Raw genomic sequence first — 8,776 nt, forward strand, 5'->3', positions numbered from 1 at the left:
TTTCTTGTACATGATGTAGGTGGTGTATTATGCTTCTGTGTTAGTAATATATCCACAAATATGGACATTTCTCTGATTTTTTTTCGGACACACGGTATAGACTATATATAGATTATAATGGGTATGTGTATAATCTGTAAAAAGCACTGATTGATCGTGACATGAAAAATGGACGAATGGGCCACTTCCCAACACCAAATATGTAGTAGCAAAACAGGACCCATTATTAGCGTGCATCAGAGGCCAAAATTAAGGCTAAATTTATTTAATCTTTATGGAAACCTTTCAAATTTAAGATTATATATTATTACTATTATTATAGTATCATTTGTTCATGGCGGATAATAGCAGCTTTTTTGTCTTTGGTTGACCTTCAGGATTAAGTGGTCTTTTTGATGCTAGCACTTATTTATAGTGATATCAAATGAAAATAGGAGGCGACAGGGAATGATTCTGCATGCGCTTTGCCATTCGAGATTCTCAAATGTTTGTCTAATTTTGAATTTAATACCGAGTATCCCCACAATTAGCTAAACAATTGAGTCATGCAGCATCATACAGTATATCATATATATATATATATATATAGAGAGAGAGAGAGTATACCACAAAAGTGAGTACACCCCTCGCATTTTTTCTAAATATATTATATTTTTTCATGGGTCAACACTGAAGATGACACTTTCATACAATGTACAGTAGTTAGTGTACAGCTTGTATAACAATGTAAATTTGGTGCCCTCTAAATAACACAACACACATTCATTAATGTCAAGACCGCTGGCAACAAAAGTGAGTACACTTCTAAGAGAAAATGGCCATATTGTGCCCAATTAGCGATTATTCCTCTCCGGTATCATGTGATTTATTAATGTTTCAAGGTGTCAGGTCTGAATGGGGAGCAGGTGTGTTACATTCGGTATTATCGTTCACACACTCTCTCATACCGGTCACTGGAAATTCAACATAGCTCCTCATGGCAAAGAATTCTCTGGAAAAAAAAGAATTGTTGCTGTACATAAAGATAGTCTTTACAATAAGAAGATTGCCACCACCTTGACACTGAGCTGCAGCACGGTGGCCAAGACCGTACAGTGGTTTAACAAAACAGGTTCCACTCAAAACAGGTCTTGCCATGGTTGACCACAGAAGTTGAATTGTACGAGCTCAGCGTCATATCCAGAGGCCATCTTTTCAGATTAGCGCTCAGCTGCCAGCATTGCTACAGGGGTGGGTGGTCCACCTGTCAGTGCTCAGATCATGCGCTGCACACAGTAGAGGTTACAGGGGTGGGGGTCCGCTTGTCAGTGCTCAGACTATACACCACACACTGCATCACATTGGTCTGCATGGCTGTCATCCCAGAAGGAAGCCTCTTCTAAAGATGATGCACAAGAAATCACACAAACAGTTTGCTGAAGACAAGCAGACTAAGCATATGGTGGTACTGGTCTCCTGTGGTTTGAAGAGACCTTGATAAACTTATTTTGTTCAGATGGTGTTAAGCATGTGTGGCAGCAATGAGGTAAGGAGGACAAAGACAAGTGTGTCATGCCTAAAGTCAGGTATAGTAGAAGAGGGTCATGATTTGGGGCTGCATGAGTGCTTCCAGCTGTAGGGGGCTGCAGTTCATTGAGGGAACCATTAATGCTGACATGTACTGTGACATACTGAAGCACAGCATGATCCCCTCCCTTCATATTCCAACATGATAATTACCCCAAATATCTCCAAGACCCCCACTGCCTTGCTAAAGAAACTGAGGGTCAAGGTGTTTGACTGGCTAAGCATCTCCAGCCCTAAACCTTATGTGGGGCCTCAAATGGACAGAGGAACGCAAGGTCTCCAACATCCACCAGCTCCGTGATGTCATGGAGGATGGAAAAGGATCCAATGGCTCCTGAGAAGCTCTAGTGCCCTCCATGCCCAAGAGAGATAAAGCTATGCTGGAAAATAATGAGGCCACACAAAATATTCACAATTTGAGCACAATTTGGCCATTTTTACAAAGGGGTGTACTCACTTTTGTTTCCAGTGGTTTAGACATGAATGGCTGAACATCAGGGAACAGGAGAAGGCAGTCTTGTGGGCACAGATATCTTTCTCAAGATATTAGTGATCAGTCAAAAGTGATGGAGAACACAAGGACTGATCCTTCTTAGGTCATGGGCACACATTCAATATTTGGTGAGTTTTTTACCCCAATATTTGTAGCCAAAACCAGGAATGGAACAATGAGAGGAAAAGTATAACAGAAGCACAAGCACCACTTCTGCATTTATCATTTTATTTTTGGCTACAAATTCTGAGATAAAAACTCACCAAATACTCAATTTTTGCACGTGGCCTCAGGCCATATTCCAACTATGGGCTTTTGGTGAGTTTTTGATGTTGCAGAATTTTTCACCTATTATGTAAATTAGGTTACTTGTGTTTTTTCCATTGTGTTTTTGTGTGCATTTTTTTCACGTACGTTTTTGTTGTGTTTTTGAGGCCTGAAACACACGTCCTTGAAAACCACGTGCATGTACTACGGGTCGTTTTTCGGTTCTGTTTTCCGTTTTTTAGGTCTGTTTTTATGGTATGTGTGGCCTGCGTGTGTATCCCGTATGCTAGCCGTATGTGCGTGTGAAATGTCCGTGTGTGCGTGTGAAACTTAACTGACATGTGTTTGTGTTTTCCGTGAGAAATGTTGCGTGTGTGATGCAAAATGTCATTACTACATGTCGGCTGACAGCAGACAGAGTTGCGCGATGAGAATGAACTCAGGTGAACTTCACCCGAATTCATTGTCATGCTGCGGCTCTGTCTGTGTGCCGCGTAATGATTAACTGTCACCCGTGAAGGATTCACCGGTGACCGCTAATTCTCCGAGTGACGGAAGTGAGCAGCCCTCTCTCATACTCACCGATCCCCGATCACCAGTGTGGCGCTGCACGGCGTTCACACTGCTCTGGCGGCTTTTGTTATTTTGAAAAAGCCGGCCGCTCATTAAACAATCTTGTATTCCCTGCTTTCCTCGCCCACCGGCAAATATGATTGATTGCAGTGTGACACGCCCACACGCTGAGTGACAGCTGTCTAACTGCAACCAATCACAACCGCCGGTGAGCGTGTCACTATGGAACAGAGAAATAAATAAATAATTAAATAAACCGGCGTGCGGTACCCCCCAATTTTAATACCAGCCAGATAAAGCCATACGGCTTTAGAGGGAGAGAACAACACAGAAAAAAAAAAAAACGACATCACATGAAAAAGCACAAAACGTACACGGAGCATACAGAGATGCGTCCGTGTCACTTAGGCGTGCGCACAGACCCATTGACTTTCATTGGGTCCGTGGTGCGTGTTCCGTGATGAAAACGAACATGCTTCTGTGCAAAACGGAGACACAAACGTAGCACGCACACGGACACACGGACCTTAATGAAAAACGCACGTGTCCTCAAACATTAAATAACATTGGTGCACGTTTACCCGTGTCTCCGGTATACACGGAAACGGACCAAACACGCACGTATTTCACGGATGTGTGTTGGAGGCCTGACACTGCTTTTTTTGTCTTTTTGATGTGTCGTGCTGATTACATGCGTTTTCCGATGTGGAAACGCACTAAATACGCATGTGCATTTTTAACCTCGAATTTTCAGTAACTGATACAAATCTATGGGGGAGAATCTGCACAGAAAACTCAGCGCAAGTTAGTTTACGAAGAGCAGAAATAAGGACAGAGGGCCGGAGATTTCTATAAATCCATCCACTCTGCTGGAATTGTAAGGCACTGCTAACAAAAATACGCAGCATCAAAAACTCACCTAAAACTCATTGTGCGAACCTAGCTTTACAGCTAGAACGCAGCCGATCCTGTGATTTTCATGTATGAGGGCACTGAAAAAATTTCAGCATCAGAATATTTTGCAGAGGAGTGAAAATATCTGCTGATGCGGACGACTAATCACTTGCTTTTTTTTTTGTCGTTTTATGGCAAAATCACATTTTTTTTCGTGGATTCTAAAAGTAATCTGGATGTTTAAACATTGTTTCTGTAATAGACAAGTGTTGCCCTACATTTCTGTAGTTAATATGTGAAGCTTCAGAATGTTGTGAAGTAATATTGTTGGAACGGATGTTAGCGCTGAGGTGCATTTACAGTTGAAGCCAGAAGTTTACATATACTATCTAACAATGTGCAATAAAGGGCAATATTGTGGTACAGTGTTAGCCAGAAAAATCAATTGAAATACTATGTCCCAAGAATGACAAAAGTATTTTAGGATTGATACCTTTATAGGCTAACCAGAAAAATTATATTAGCAAGCTTTCAGAGCACAAAGGCTCCTCCTGCCTGATGAAGGAGCCTCTGTTGTCATTCTTGGGATATAGTATTTCAATTGAAATATACTATCTAGAAAGACAAATCTGCAGGTTTTTCCCTCCGCTCTCTATAAAGACACATCTGCATATTTTTCTCACTATCTGACATGAAATCAGAATAAACCTTTCCCGTTTTAGGTCAATTAGTAACCAAAATTATTTATATCTACCAAATGCCAGAATAATGAGAGAGAATCTTCTAAGGCATTTTTATCACTTTCCGCAAAGTCAAAAGTTTATATACATGTCATTAGTATTTGGTGCCATTCCCTCTAAACTGTATGACTTGGGTGAAACGTTTTGGATCCTTCCGCAAGCTTCTCACAATAGTTGGTGGAATTTGGGCCCATTCCTCCTGACAAACCTGGTGTAACTGAGCCATGTTTGCAGGTCGCCGCTCTCACCGGCCTTTTCAGTTTTGTCCGTATATTTTCAATAGGATTGATATCAGGGCTTTGTGATGGCCAGTCCAAAACATTGACTTTGATATTCTTAAGCCATGTTGTAACCAGTTTGGCAGTATGCTTCGGGTCATTGTCCATTTGGAAGACCCATTTCCTCCCAAGCTTTAAGTTCCTGGCTGATGTCTTGAGATGTTGCTTCAGTATTGCCACATAATCTTCTTTCCTCAAAAAAGCCATCTATTTTGTGAAGTGCACCAGTCCTTCCTGCAGCAAAACAACTCCACAACATGATGCTACCACCCCCATGTTTCACAGTTGGGATGGTGTCCTTAGGCTTCAAAGCTTCTCCCTTATTCCGCCAAACGGAATCTTGGTTATTATGGCTACACATTTCAATTTTAGTTTTGACAGACCACAGAACATGTCTCCAAAAATTGAGGTCTTTATTCCTGTGTGCATTTGCAAACATGAATCTGGCTTTTTTATGATTCCTTTGGAGTAATGGCTTCTTCCTGGCAGAGTGGTCTTGCAGCCCATCTTGATACGGGACTCGTTTCACTGTGGAGAATGACACAATCTTACCAGCTTCCGCCAGCGTCTTCACAAGGGCTTTTGCTTCTGTTCTTGGCTTAATATGCGTGACCAAAGCATGTTCATCTCTGGTACACAGAACCTGTCTCCTTCCTGAGCGATATGATGGCTGGACATTCCCACCTTCTTTGTACTTGCGTATAATTGTTTGTACAGATGAATGAGGTACCTTCGGGTATCTGGAAATTGCACCCAAGAATGAACCAGATTTGTGCAAGTCTACAATTTTCTTCCTGAGATCTTGGCTGATTTCTTATGACTTTCCCATGATGCTACACAAAGAAGTAGTGTGTTTTAGGTGTGCATTATAATACACCCACAGGTGTGTCTCTAATCAACTCAGATATTGCCAATAAACCTATCAGAAGCTTCCAAAGACATGGCATCATCATATGGGCGGTCCCATATTATTTAAAGATATAGTACTCGTACTGTATGTAAACTTTTGACTTTGTAGAAAGTAATAAAAATGCCTTAAAACATTCGCTCTCTCATTATTCTGGCAATTGGCAAATATAAATAATTTTAAAAAAGAAACAAAACCGCTCACCACTGCAGAGACAAGCCTGAATATATCCTCCTGTTAGTCCCCTTTGGTCCGGCACGGATTACGGCAGCAAGCCGGGAAGATAATAGAAGAAAGCAGTGGAAAAATCCAGCTGGACTCCAAAGGGAGCTCAGGGACCTGAGGAAGGCGTTCTGCCGAAACGCGTAGTAGTATACATCTGCCATGCATCAGTGTGAACAAGCCGGTGTCTTTACTTGAGAAATGGATATATATTTTTAATCGAGTTGATATAAATAAAAAAGCATTTTTATTTATCCCTTTGGAGTCCAGCTGGATATACCACTGCTTTCTTCTATAAATAATTTTGGTTCTTAATTGCCCTAAAACGGAAAAGGTTTATTCTTATTTCATGTCAGGTAGTGAAAAAACATGCAGATGTGTCTTTTTAGCCAGTGTATGTAAACTTGTGGTTTCAACTGTATATTCATTGGATGAGTTATGACTAGGGTTGAGTGGATAGTTGTATGTTCGGGTTTACCAGCTTCAGCCGTACTTTAGTTAAAAGTTAAAGCTTTAGTTAAAAGTTTGTTTTAAGACCCAGACTTGACCTGAACTTGTTCCCGTACCCCAAAGCCCATATAAGCGGGGACCCAAACTTATTGGCTCGATTCAAGTAACGAGTATTACGGAAGTCAATGATTGGGCAATTCGTCTTTCCGCCCATATACAGCCAGCCATAAACAGAGCATTTCCGGGTGACGGAGGGCGTTTTTTTTGTTTTGTTTTGACACATCGTTAAAAAATGTTATTACCCCCAGTGACAGCCATTCAGAGACCGCAAGCAGCTCGCACTGTGCCGAGCACCGAGCGTACTCGAGCACAGCGGTGCTCAATTGAGTGGTTAATATACGAACAGCACTCAAACTCGGACACAGACTTTTTTGAAAAGACTGTGTTTGGGTTCGAGCCCCGAACTTTACAGGTCGGGTTCACTCATCTCTAGTTATGACAACGTCTAAGTATCAGAGTGTGTAGAGTTCAAGCTTCCAGCAGACACATTTACGAGATACAGTCGGCTGTAATACGTTTAATGTGTGGGAGAACAAAAAATACAAAACAATGACAAAAAGCCTGAGACACAGCAGTGTTAGAAGTTTTTTAAGTGGGCTTTTTCAGTTTGTTGAGACGTTGGATTTGCGCGACCTCTAGTGGCTCAAGTGTGTTGTTGCGGCTGCTTCTGGATGATTCTCCATATTGTATGACTGATATCAGTAGTGATTACTCGGGTGCTCTCTATTCGTAACTAGTGATGAGCGAGCTCTACCGCTGCTCGGTATTCCTAGCTAGTGATGAGCGGGCACTAACATGTTCCGTTGCTCGGTACTCGTAACTAGTGATGAGCAAGCACTACCATGCTCGGGTGCTCTGTACTGGTAACTAGCGATGAGCGGGCACTTACATGCTCGGGTGCTCAGTACTCGGCACTACCATGCTCGGGTGCTCAGTACTCGTAACTAGTGATGAGCGGGCACTACCATGCTCGGGTGCTGAGTACTTGTAACTAGCGATGAGCGGGCACTACTATGCTCAGGTGCTCAGTACTCGTAACTAGTGATGGAGCGGGCATGACCATGCTCGGGTGCTCAGTACTCATATCTAGTGATGAGTGGGCACTACCATGCTCAGGTGCTCAGTATTCGTAACTAGTGATGAGTGGGCACTACCATGCTCAGGTGCTCAGTACTCGTAACTAGTGATGAGCGGGCACTACCATGCTCGGGTGCTGAGTACTCGTAACTAGCGATGAGCGGGCACCACTATGCTCGGGTGCTCAGTACTCGTAACTAGTGATGAGCGGGCACTACCATGCTCAGGTGCTCAGTACTGGTAACTAGTGATGAGCGGGCACTACCATGCTCGGTTGCTCTATACTCGTAACTAGTGATGAGCAGGCACTACCATGCTTGGGTGATCTGTACTCGGAACTAGTGATGAGCGGGCACTACCATGCTCGGGTGATCTGTACTCGTAACTAGTGATGAGCGAGCACTACCATGCTCGGGTGCTCTGTACTCGTAAAAAGTGATGACGAGCACTACCATGCTCGGGGGCTCAGTACTCGTCACTAGTGATGAGCGGGCACTACCATGTTCCGCTGCTCGGTACTCCTAACTAGTGATGAGCGGGCACTACCATGCTAGGGTGCTCAGTACTTGTAACTAGCGATGAGCGGGCACTACCATGCTCGGGTGCTCAGTACTGGTAACTAGTGATGAGCGGGCACTACCATGCTCAGGTGCTCAGTACTGGTAACTAGTGATGAGTGGGCACTACCATGCTAGGGTGCTCAGTACTTGTAACTAGCGATGAGCGGGAACTACCATGCTCGGGTGCTCAGTACTCATAACTAGTGATGAGTGGGCACTACCATGCTCGGGTGCTCAGTACTCGTAACTAACGATGAGCGGGCACTACCATGCTCGGGTGCTCAGTACTCGTAACTAGTGATGGAGTGGGCATGACCATGCTCGGGTGCTCAGTACTCGTAACTAGTTATGAGCGGGCACTACCATGCTCGGGTGCTCAGTACTCGTAACTAGTGATGGAGTGGGCATGACCATGCTCGGGTGCTCAGTACTCGTAACTAGTGATGAGCGGGCACTACCATGCTCGGGTGCTCAGTACTCGTAACTAGTGATGAGCGGGCACTATCATGCTCGGGTACTCGAAACTCATTACTAGTGATGAGCGGGCACTACCATGCTCAGGTGCTCAGTACTCGTAACTAGTGATGAGCGGGCACTACCATGCTCGGGTGCTCAGTACTCGTAACTAGTGATGAGCGGGCACTACCATACTGGGGTGCTCAGTACTCGTAACTAGTGATGAGCGGGCA

This window comes from Anomaloglossus baeobatrachus, chromosome 7 (assembly GCF_048569485.1).
Source record: "Anomaloglossus baeobatrachus isolate aAnoBae1 chromosome 7, aAnoBae1.hap1, whole genome shotgun sequence".
Taxonomy (NCBI): Eukaryota; Metazoa; Chordata; class Amphibia; order Anura; family Aromobatidae; genus Anomaloglossus; species Anomaloglossus baeobatrachus.